The following is a 13,534-nucleotide window of genomic DNA, read 5'->3' as shown; positions in this document are numbered from 1 at the left end:
TCCAACAAAACTATTATTTTCATTAAAACAGAAATAAAGTCAATCTGGTTATAAGTTAGTTCACATATTATTGTTAGGTTTAGTAAATTACACATTTTTACTTACCAAATTTAAGATTGCACACAATGAAAAAGTCTACCTCTTAATTTGAATCAGCAACAAGCAACAGATGAGGCGAAAAGGACCGCCTTTTGGAAATGTCCTCCAATCAATGAATTAGTTCTCTTGTTGCTAGACAGAACCCCTTGCATGGCCAATCACATCAAAGCAAGACCAGAGTGAGTTATTTAATTACTTATGATTTTGAGTTCATACAACTTGAAATCTTAAGTTTATGTATTTTGTTGGTTAATAACTTAACTTATATGTCTGAGTTTTTAGATTAAACTAGTAATATTTAGTCAAGTTTACTTGATTTGTTTAAGTAAAGACAACAGTAGGGTTTACAGTGAACACATCAAAAAATTTTAGTTGGCCAAATCGAATTTCTGTTAATTAAATTGCATCAATTCACAGAAATTCCTTTTGGCCGACTAAAAAATGGTGTGATCAGTCACTAGAAAATGTTCAAATGTTCGAGACCTTAATTTTTTTTTAGAATTTTTTTTTTTTTTACAGTGCACGTTTTTCACTTAGAATATTGCTAATGCGATAATATCCAAATAATGCATAGTTCCTTCAGAAGGATTTAATAATACCTGAGTCATTGCTAGTGGGTTACCATGATATTCACTTTAGAATGAATTATGCATTATTTATTATTCATGTTAATTATGAACATGTAGTGTTATTAGTAGTACTCTGGGAGGTATGAAAAAATAATTATTGATTAACTAATAGTCATATTCAGCTAAGCGTTATTAGTGTTACCCATTACGCATTTTTCCTGCTTCTAACACATCAACTTTGAGGACAAAGGGTTCACTTGCTGCCTAATCTATCCCACCGACTAACAGGTGGCATGAAGAAGAGATAATTAGTGTTGTTTACTTCACATGTCAGTGGTCATAATGTTATGCCTGATCTGTGTATATGCACAATAGCACATAAACTCTGATTATGATACAGATCACTTGAGAATTATTTTTATATTTGACTGATAGAGGACAAATTCTGATATTAAAATGTTTCTCTTTTTTTGTTGCCAAAATGAATTAGAAATACAGTACAATCAGTCTTTTTAAATAAGTGAATTTAGGCATCACAGTATTATGATGTAAAGTATGACAAAGTGAGGTTTAGGGGGGTGATTGTAGCAGAAGTCAGCTAGTGAGAGCTGTGCAGGTAAACCTCACGACGCTGATCTCAAGAGGCACACTAGCAACTAATGCTATAGAGACTGCAGACTATCCAATATTGAAACTGATACGTTATTATATATCTCGCACATCTACATTAAATATACAGTTATAAAGAATGGGCCAAAACACAAAAGAAGATATGTTGAAGACATATTGGTAACCAAATTACATTAAGATGAGTAAATAACGGCAGAATTTACTTTGTGTGTACTGTCCCTTTAAGATTAGAAAGATTAGACTTAGTTTTTACAAAAAAAACATCTTTGCTTATAGCCTCATTTACATAAGCACTTGAAAAACTAAATCACCCATCACTAGCTCAACTCCCTGCTGAGTTAATAGCCCTATCAACTACAACCACTGGATCAACAAATAGTTTGTCATTTCTACAAATAGTTTGTAATTTCTTTTTGGACTGAATCCTGCTGACATATGTGACAGAATCAGTGATATATACTCATACTTTTTTGATGGATTTTTTATGATTAGTTTTAATGGTGTTTTATGGTTCTAAAAATAAAGCTTTTCTTTGTCTGCATTTCACTTTGTTCTTGTTTAGCTTATGCTTAAATTGAATTGTACTCTAAAATATGTTTGGCTCTTAAAAATTTGGCTCTTATAAAATGCTTGTGATGTTCCTCATTTGTATGGATGAAAGCGTCTGCTAAATGAGTAAATGTAAATGTCAACCCACAGCACACAGCACAGTAAAATGAACAGCATTGCAGATATATCGGTATACATAACAGATACATATACAGTGCTTGACAGTATAAACAGAACATTATGGGGCATAATAAGGGTAGTGTGACATGTGAGCAGTGTATTCAGAGCAGACAGTATATGTTTGCGGTTCATGTTCAGTAGGTGATATGTATTGTGTATGAACGTGTGGTGTCACTTACAGATTATAAGTGCAAGTTTGGACGTGGTGCTGTCCAGAATAGCGTGGTGATTCTGTACAAGCATTAACTGAAACTTCCTAGCACCATATTGAGATGTTTGTATGCTGAATCCAATCAAGCTGAGGATGCCTCCCATTCACTTTATTACTGCAGATGCAATTTTAAAGTATATTGCTTCCAGGAAATGATGAAAGGATTGCTGGTGGGACAGAAGCTGCCCTGTTTAACAACTTTGGCACAAACAACACTCTTCCATGCAGTTTATTCATGGCAAGCAAACGAAGATAAATGCTTAACTGGATGTCCAATTTCAAATTCACAGCAAGGCTCCCATAGAAATGTAGCCTGCAAAAGGGCAACTGAAACAATCTTTTTGGTGAGCAGATTCAAATGATTTGTCTCACGTGGACGAGTCAAAATCTCCAATCACTATAACTTAAGGTGCATCCCAATTTGCATACTTAGACACTATTCTGTAATGTTTTTAGGTATCAATAGTGAGAGTAGTGTGTTCAATCTGAAAATTCCAAAAAGATTGCACTAAAAATATCAAGATGATACACTAAATTAATGGTAAAAGGACGCTTGGGAAAGTTGGACATTTCATGCACTCAACTGTTTTAGCTTTAGGACCTGTTTACACTAGTGCGTTTTTGTTTTAAAACACATAACTTTTGCTATGATTATGGCTGTCGTCTAGACTGGGTAAACCTAGCCTGACCTGCCGGCGATTGGTGTGCTTATCCACCTGGCACGCTATTGGCGGGTTTAACAAGATGACACATAGAGAGATGATGGGTTGTTGCCCGTTGATCACTCCTCTTGTGGTCTGATTGGTTGAAGGACTGTCCAATTCAGGGTGCGAACTACGGAGGAGCTAGGGGGAGCTCAGCTCCCCTAAACAAGACATGGGCTCCCCTGAAAACGTGATTTCTGTAATTTTGGGGGGTCTCAAAAATATTGACACTGTGTTATTTTGAGGTGCAATTTCAGTTTTCTGTAATGTAATCATCGTGGATTATTATATGTAAAATTTCTAAAAATATATAATTAATTCATGCATGATGGCAATTTAAATCTAATTTACTTCAATAAAGATAACTATACATGCTGTTCTTGTCATGACCATCAAGGTGTGGTGGCGCTGCAGTGCAAATTCCACTCATGTTTAGTAGCCTACATGTCAACGCAAAGATTTGTAGAGAATTAAAAAACGAATATCCACTTCTTGATCTTGGATTTCTGGAAGAACAGCAAAGGAAGCTGACCCCAGGCCTCTGTGGTCGATTCTGTGTTAAGGCATGTTATTCCCAATTATGTGTTGTGGCTGGGTTGATATAGGTCTAAGTGACTATCGATGTCCTAAGACTAACGTTAGTTGAATGGAGGAATTAGGGTATTCTTCTGTAGCCTGACGAGTAACTTCAACCGTTGTTCATGTGAACTCAAAGACAGCCGGATGCTTTGTTTATAGACTATTTGTGGGCTTTTTGACCTATCAATTCTTGTTTTTTTCTTCCTTCATTAAAATCAAAGATGTTCTTCAATGATTGTAAATTGTAGGCTATATTAAGAGTCTCCGCAATGCATTAAGCAATAGATTGATGCGTTCGTCTGTGTGTAAAGGAATATACACGTCCTCTTTTCCTCTTTTGAGGCACGCAAAGGTGGGGCAAAGTGGGCTCCCCCAAAGGCCACGGTACAGTTCGAACACGGTCCAATTGCATACAGAGTCATTTAAATAATGCTCGTTTATCATGCCTCTTTGTGCAGTAGAAAATACAGAGCAGGCTCGCCAGACTAATGTTTGATCTTAAATTGAGCTTGGTCTGGTGATAGCCTGACAACCTGTTATCTACTTTTGAAAAACAGCGTCGTACGAAAATGCTGCAGACCCCATTTTAGTTTGAAAACTCCGGATTTCGTTTCAGGATAAACTGACAAAAAATTAGACATTTAAAAAACGACGGCATGGCTCCCCACATTATGTTACAGGAACACAACAATACAGGGCTGTGTTTCCCAAAAGCATTATATGCCTTGTGGAGACCGTTTGTGGTTATTGTTACAATGCTTTTGGGAAATGCAGCCCTCTTTCAATGGCTCTGTAACATACCAGCCTCGACGACATTGTAAATCAAGGGTGGTGAACTCCGGTCCTGGAGAGCCTCATCCTTGCAAAGTTCAACTCCAACCCTGATAAAAACCCACCTGCACTTGTCCAGTGTCCATGAACGGTCATGTGACCTTTTTGTTCATGTAGTGTGGAGACGGAGATCGTTTCTGAAACACAGTGGAAATGCGTGTATAAACAAGAACCGTTTTAAACAGGGTGTAAACAGGGCCTTTAGTACGTAGCGGAGGAGGAGGGGCTATCAGACTCCTCTATGTTGAGTGACAAAATAACCATTTAAAGTTCACACGCTACATGGTTGAGTGCACAAGTAATAATAAAAATAATAGATTTTATTTATAATGCACTTTTCATTCCGAAGAATCTCAAAGTGCAACAAAGGGAAAAAATAACAAAAGAATGAATAAAAAGTAAAAATATAGAATACTACAAACAATCAACCAACACAGATTGCACTTTACAATGAACTATACACAAGTACACAGTGTATAGTGCATCATTTGGGATGCAACTTAAGTGCTGCCCTAAAGAGTTTTTTTTAAGTCAAGTGACCTGATGAGAAGTCCAAGTATGGTAACCCATACTCAGAATTTGTCCTCTGCATTTAACCCATCAAAGTTGAATGGATGAACACACATTCATCCATTCAACTTTGAAGTGAGAAGTGAGAGAAGTGAGTAGTGAACACACACACTTTAAACTGTGCACACAAATATCCGGAGCAGTGGGTTAGGTGCCTTGCTCAAGGGCACTTCAGTCGTGCATTGAGGGTGGAAGAGAGCACTAATCATTCATTCCCCCACCTATACATTTTCCTGCTGGTTTTGAGAATTAAACCTGCCACCTTAGGGTTAAAGGTCCACCAACTCTCTAACCATTAGGCCAAAACTGCTGTTTCTGTTGTACTTCTTGTTCCTTTTGAAGCATGTTTGAGGCAATGTACTGTTTTCTATCACTTCTCCATGCGATCCTCCCAAGCATGACATCACTGAAGTTACATGTGCTGCATTCCAAGGCACCTTCACTGACATCTGCTCTATGTGTGTTCAGGGGAATGCAAAAGTAGTTAGGGTGGGTACTCTCCATGCCTCTGGGAGCAGTTTACCTTGTTAATCAGGTTGAGTTTGACTCCAGACCCTAAAATAGACAAACATCACAACATTTATGAGGCGGGCATTCAAAGGGAGGACATTACAAACTGCCTGATATGCTGATATTATGAGTCACATCATATCCATCAAGCCATGAGACTGATAGAGCTCAGAAAGGTTTTTTATAATGACTTTAGTGTTTCTCTCATGTTCTTCTTTTCATTGTGCTATAAGCTCCTAATAGATGCATAGCAACATTGAAGTATTATTAGATTTTTCCTAATCTTGATATGATGAACTTGATATGATGCTTCAACTATTCATATACTACCATTCAAAATGGTCATTTTTTAAAGAAGTTCATTTTAAATAAATTAATACTTTTATTTCTAGTATACCATGCACAGCTTTTATCAAACCTCAAACAAAAGTTTGTTTTCATGATCATGTAAAAACCATCTTTAGTTGTAAAAACACAGAAAGTAAGGCTACGTTTACACGTGGGAGGTAATTTAATGAACAGACATTTCAACCTCTCCGGTTTCAAAATAACATTGTGCACCAGTTTTCAGAAAAGTGTTCATTTACACATACCCGTGTATATATGCCGTCAAGAGCATGCCAAACCTGTAGGTGGCAGTGTAACGAGAAGCTCAAAAATAGAGAAAATATTCCCGAAAATAGCGGCGCCGCTGGCGGTGACGCGGACTGGTTCTTCACAGTTTTTATTTAAAAAATATTATTAAATGTATAACATGTTGTAAAGTGTTTTCCATTTGACTATAGCTATATTAGTATTATTTAGTTCACATTCATGTTGTTATAAATAATACTGACAGAAAATAGCCAATGAGATTTAATGTTAATGGACACAGACACTGTAGTTTATTCTTACTTCAACAATACTACAACTTTTTTTATTATTTGCAACCCATTCGGGCCTTTCATATTCATCTCACGATTAAAGCGCGACCGCGAGAGGTGTTGCACTTTCTCCATGAGTTGAATGCGGAAGGCAGTCTGCCATAAGGTAGATATTTTACTTTATAAGGTTTTGAATATGAATATTTTTCTTACAAAACTCAATTGATAGCTTCAGAAGACCTTTCTTAACCCATCGGAGCCATGTGGAGTATGTTTATGATGGATGGATGCACTTTTTCTTTAAACTTCAAACTCGCACCTAGAGTTTGCTTGTTGATGTTTGCTCTTTTGTTTTGGATTTTTTGTTGGTGTGTTTTATTTATTTATTTATGTATTTATTTATTTGTTGTTTATCTTGGGTATTGCCCTTTGAGAAGCTGCTTTTAAAAACACATATACAAAACTTGTATTGTTATTATTATTATTATTATTATTATTATTATTATTATTATTATTATTATTGTTGTTGTTGTTGTTAATGTTGTTGATTATTATTACTATTATTATTATTATTTATTATTATTATTATTTATTATTATTATTATTTTATTAGCTATTATTATTATTTAACAAGGATGCATTTAATGTATCAAAAGAGTCAGATATTTATAGTGTTACAAAGTATTTCTATTTTAAATAAATGCCTCCGAGGAAAGAATATATCATGGTTTTCACAAAAAATATTAGCTGCACAACTGTTTTAACCGTTGATAATAATAATACAAAATATTTCTTCAGCAGCAAATCAGAATATTAGAATGATTTTTCAAGGATCATGTGATACTGATTTTCAGCTTTGCCATCACAGAAATTAATTACATTTAAAAAAATATTAAGAACATTTTGTTTAAATAGTCATATTTTAAATAGTGTATTTAAATATGTAATATTTCACAATATTACAGTTTTTTGTCAAATAAATGCACCCTTGGTGAGCATAACAAAGTTATTTTGACCACATACGCTCTCAGAGATACCAAATATAAAATATGAATAAATTGTCACATACGATTCTAAGATCATGTAAGCTCATTTATCAGAGCTCTTTGTCATCCCCAATGATCAATCACTCGCATTATGATTAGAAAATAAATGAGCCATTTGTTTGTTTGCATAATAAAAGCCATGTGTCCTGTTCTTTGCTCTGAATCCAATCTACCTCCAGAGCGAGCGAGAGAGGGAGCGGGCGCAGCTCCTGTACTTTAAGCAGATGGAAATAACCTTTTCCCAGCAGCACAGCCGATATCATCAGCAGAAGAACCGAGGCAGTCGGCACAAGTGGTCTGTTACCTCTGTGGCCTGCCATTATCTACAGGAATGCTGTCTGTTATCTCAACAGCGACCTATCAAAGCACACTATTACACAAGCACCGCATGAGCAAGGTATAAGAAGCTCCCTAACGTCATTTGTACAGACCTGTGAGAAGCTTAATGAATGAAAACACATCCTGGTCCATATGTATTAGTTCATTATGAACAATAAAGCCCATTCTCAATTTTCTAACAAAGAAGAGCTGATGAAAATAGACCTTGTTAGATGAATCAGACCTCATTTGGTTCAAAACGCATGGAGTGGATTGATTGAGAAAATTGCTTGTTGAATACAGGGCTCCCCAATGTTTAAAATGGCGGTCGATATTATTTCAATTGGACTTTTATATATTTTTTGTCCTCCTTAGTCTAGTCATGACTGAATAGATATATGGATGAATGATAAACAGATTGATGTGATTAGTGCCAACAATTTTTGGCACTGTTAACGAATTGATGACCGAGTGAGTTCGAAGGGGGCGGATGGATGACTAATGCACCATAATCTGAACCGCCATGGACTCAAACTCAATAGAGATGAACCATATCAACTGATGAAAGGTTGGCATGGCAACATAGATAAACATTTATCTTTGTTTGGCCAAACTAATAAAACATGAAGTAGACTAAACATACTCTAACAATCACTCGTGATTTCATAGGGTCATCCAGGAAATGGGTGTTTCTTCAACTTGCCACATTTAGGTGTCCCAGTGGTTGAAGTTTTATTAAAAGTTTAACAGAATTCACCATTTTCTTTTCGTATGAATATTTTAGTTTCTTTTATATATATATTTAAGGTCACAATGAAATAGATTTTTTTTTTTTACTGTGCTTTTATCATTTTAAATAAGCTATTTATTCATATATGTAATATACTTTATTCCTCTTCTAGACAGACTTTTAAACTTAATTTGAAAATCCATTATAAAAATATTACTATTGGCATTATGTCGACTGCGTCTTATAACCACTTTTGATGATGTTCAATGCCCCTCTTATTTATTACTGTTAAAGGTGCCCTAGAATGATTTGAAACAATACGTTAAATTGTTCTCTGATATCTACATAGAGGGTATTTGGCTTATTTAAGGGCAAAAATTGTCCCGATACAGTTTTACAGGTCCATTTACAACACTATAAATTGTCCCTAGGATGTAATGCTCTGTTTTTGCCTTATTTGGAAGAGTCATGAATATTAATGTTGAGCTCTGCTCTGATTGGCTTATTTCAGCAGCTCACAGCAGTTCAGTGAAGTGGTTCATGAGTCCTGACAGAACACAGAACGGCTAAATGACACTTTAAGCAAAACATCTCAAACGGAGATTGATAAAATGCAGCTTACTTGTTTATTGGTGTTTTCAGATCATCTGCACGCAAGAAAGAGCTTGCATTCGTGCGGTTGCCAGATTTCAGTACAAAAAAATACAAAATAATATTACCCTTTGTCATTAGACACACTATTTAGTTTTGCATGGTACTTTGAGTTTCCTACTGTTACTGTAGCATCTTGCGTCATCTAGACAATGCTGTCTCTCTAAGAAACTTTCAATTTAATCAAAAAATGTTTAAACAGCCCATAAGTGGATAAATTACTTACTGCTTGCAGGAATACAGTTGCCCCTTTCTTCAGTTTAAGATGCTGAGCGAAGCTTACTTGAAATGGGCCGAACAAACAAACGATTTGTTGTGGTATCCGATTGTAATAAACCTCAACCATGTGTCAGGAGAGCCGTTTTTGATATCTTGGAATGTCTTGTTTACCATCAGTAGATTCGGCTTGTTTGGACATAAATGATCCCCAACGATATAAATGATCCCCAGCGATTATGTCACGGTTGGGTTTATGTTGAGAAGCACTTTTTTTTCCGTTGAGTGTTTGATTTACGAGATTTACATAAGAAGTAGGAGGCAATGGTGTTTGAGACTCACAGTATATGATGTCCATGTACTGAACTCTTCTTATTTCACTATGGCAAGGTTAATTCAATTTTTCATTCTAGGGCACCTTTAATATATGTATCATTTCAGACTAAACACGTAATACATGGCCGTTTTCAGATTCACGTTTTCATAGTTATGTACACGGAGATGATAAGGGCGTTGTTTAAAAAAAAATTGCTCTTTGAAACCTGTTTTCAACAGTTGATCTAAATTAGAAATGAGTATACAATTAGTGTAAATTAAGGGCAAAGACGAATTAAATGGGTTTCATTTTTAGTTGAAACGGTGTCGTGTTAACGGCCCTTGAGTTCACATTCATTGTTCATGTGTTAAGTTTCCCACACTGTTTCACATCTAGTTACAGTTTGTTTTGTTTAATAATTATCAGCTTTAATTTTGAAACCTGATCATCTCCCTCATTTCTAAACCATGACCAACAATTTTGCCATAGACATGCAATTTTCTCAAAGTTTAGCATACACTATTGTTCAAAAGTTTGGGGTTGGTAAAATTTGTATGTTTTTTAACATGTGTTTTCTCATTTGTTCACCAAGGCTGCATTAATGTGATTAAAATAAAGTAATATTGTGAAATAGTATAAACATTTAAAATAGCTGTTTTCTATATTAATTTAAAAAAAAAGTTGTTTTTATTCCTGCAATGGCAAAGATGAATTCAGCATCATTCCAGTCTTCAGTGTCACATGATCCTTCAGAAATCATTCATAATATGCTGACTTTTGTGCTCAAGAAATATTTATTGTCATCCAGGTAGAAAAAGTGTTGTGTGATACATATTTCAGGATTCTGAATTTCCCCGCTTCTATTTGAAACTAAAATATTTTGTAACGTAAATGTCTTCTGATTATTGAATGGATCTTTACTAGCTAAACATATTCCTATTCATTTCTTTACAGAACAATGTCCCTCACTCCAAACTTTTGAATGGCAGTGTACACTGTTGAACATGGGTTGAGAGTGTGGAAAGTGTACTCAACAGATTTTTTTCAGCAGTATATGAGGCCAAAGCCCATAGTTGAAGAAACAACCAAGTATTTTTGTGTGTAAATGTGTGTGTCCCAAGTACCATTCCAGTTTGATTTATGACGGTCACCTTCTGCACTCACATGATACTTTATCTAGAGCACATAGTGCTGGAAAGATGTGCTCTAGTCAAACACATTTTTCCATACGACGCCATCTACCACACGGTTCACACAGGGACACCAAGCCACGAGACCAGGGCATACGTATAATGATCCTTCCATTGTATCTAGAGCGACGTTTACTGTCACGCAACACCGTTGCATGCTGATATGCTGTGGTTACTGCTGGAAGAACATTGTGACACACCAGCAAGTTTTTAAAGAGGAACAGAATTTGACACGAAGAGAAAGTTACAAATCCAGACAGTTGCAAAACAGTCTACGTTCTGAATGCAAGTGACTTTAGTCAAATGTACCCAGCCTTTCAACTTGACAACAGCAGGCTTTTTTTAAAAAAAAATGACTGGTGCCTGCTGTGTCCAACTGCTCCTGAGTTCTTTGGAGATGAGCCTAAAATCATGGATGCCACATGGGATACATGGGAAACCATCTCTGCTGCTCACCCCCGTGGAGCGGTTTTAAAGAATATGGCACCTGTTTGTTTATATCAGTTTATCTGCATGTGAGAGGAGCCATGAGAAGTTTGGCTATCAGTCTGTCTGTGTTCCTTATTCTGTCCAGTTAAGGAAGCGTACATCTGCTGTTTTTGTGTTGATAAAGCCTCTATTCATAACATCATATTGATAGCCAAAACAGTGTTTCCTTGGTGTCTGTAACAAAATACACTACTGTATTATATTAACACCAGGGTAACAGTATCATGCAACCTATGCATGTCTTACCCACGTTTGCCTGAGATGAACAGGTTTCGCCAGTCAGATGAAATCGCAGTCACATTTCACATTTAATCTGAATAAGGGAATTTGTTAATGTATCAAGGGTTAATCAGATCAGTCGTAATTAATAGGATTTCAGATATCCCTGCACTGCAACAATCACATTTAGACCTGAGTCACAAAGGTTGATTTAACGTCTTGTTTCACTTCTCTTTGAAAGAAATGCACTGTTCTGTACCCAGGCGAACACAGTATAGATATCTCTACCAAGGCTCCTTCACATTCGCATTCATAAATCCATCAAATATCCAATAGGCGCTTGATAGAGAAAAAGGTCAGAGTTGTTAATAGAGAAGGACATGCACTATATAAAGCAGCTGACCAAAGGTCCCATTTATCCCTTAATTCCATGTCCTTTTGTTCATTTACTTTTTAATTCGCTCTCAATAATGAATAACTTCCAGCGGGCACATTCATGAATACCAATTAGCCCGGTTTCACAGTTATGACTAATGTGGCAAATGAGAGACAGGTGTGAGAATAATAACTACATTAAGCCACCCCTTGCTGGCAGCCATGAGGCATGAAACTGGGGGAATAACAAACCCACTGTAAAGGGCTTCCAGATTTTTTTAACACAAACCTGGCAGAAAGTATTATATCTCTTTAGAAAAAATAATTTGCATATTTTCATTTGCATTTCATATTATTAAACAGCCCAGTGTCATGAAAAAAGTGCCTGTGAGTAAATTTTTGCCGATATTACATTGCTTTCTGCAGGTTTCATGGCAGTTTCAATGTAAAAATGTCAGAGACTGGCACTAAATAGTGTGTTACATTTCCCCTAAAACAGTTAAACGTGACTGTGGCAACATTATGTTGGTTAATAAACTAAAAGTGGCATTAAAAGTTTAATGCTCTGTTGCATTTAAAAATAAAGGACCACCTACATTAAACCCTTTTCTTAACCTAACTGATACTGGTTACAAAGGCCAATGTGAGGTAAAACCCTTCCTTCTACAAAGCTTTGAGCACTTTTAGAGTAGTATCCGAGTAGATGACTCGTATCTGAGTGCTCCACATCTCAAGTGCAATGCTTTACCAGGTGAGCTACCGAGCAAGTTTACTACATAAAAAAACAAAAAACATGGCGCTTGTTATGTGAAGTAAATGTAAAAATGTTTTAGTCTACAAGTCATGCACTTTAAATATTGGTGTTTTACTGCCTCAAGTGTTCATTTCAGCTGTAAAGTGCTGTGAAATGTGTACTGTAGGTACATTTTTGCAGGTTTGCAGAAATGAAGACAGAGTCACATATTTCCAATGAGCCTGGGTAGGGCAAAAAAATATACGCTATTGATAAAAACATCTTTCATACATCCAGACATTCAATTGATGTTTAATTCTTTGGCAACAGACAGAAATACTTTTTAGAGATTGGATTTACTGATGTATTATGAAGTGAGTTATAAGGCATTGTCCCTCACTCTGGCGTAGTGATATTGTGTGAGATTGAGAATAATTGTTCAGTGCTTAATGTACAGAAGGTGCAGCAACCTTGGTTCCTTTACGGTGCTAACAATAGCCAACACGGCACAACAGATTGGTCCGCTGAAGAACAGAGCAGCTGTGGTGGGCTTTTTCCACTTAACGGTTCTGAAAAGCAAGAGTGTTTGTGGGTTTAGGTTAACCTTGTTAGTGAACGATGAAAGGTCTGACTCATACAGGATAGCTGTTTTCTCATCCCTCACCTCAAAAGACGGATCTAACATCAATGAACACTTCTGAAGAAAACAGAACTACATGAAACTAAGATTGTCACAAAACTTTATAGAATTAAAAACAGATGCTGCAATTGGATTCACGTTAACAAATGTGAATCTGAGCTTTTTTTGGATACATTCTGTAATAATCAGCACCTGTTTTTGTATTTGATTGCTTTTGGAAATGAATTAAATTCAGCTTACAATCACAATTTTTCTCACACATTTGACAAAAGTATATATATATATATATATATATATATATATATATATATATATA

The sequence above is a fragment of the Pseudorasbora parva genome, chromosome 11 (assembly GCF_024679245.1).
Source record: "Pseudorasbora parva isolate DD20220531a chromosome 11, ASM2467924v1, whole genome shotgun sequence".
Classification (NCBI taxonomy): Eukaryota; Metazoa; Chordata; class Actinopteri; order Cypriniformes; family Gobionidae; genus Pseudorasbora; species Pseudorasbora parva.
This window is presented reverse-complemented; position numbering follows the sequence as displayed.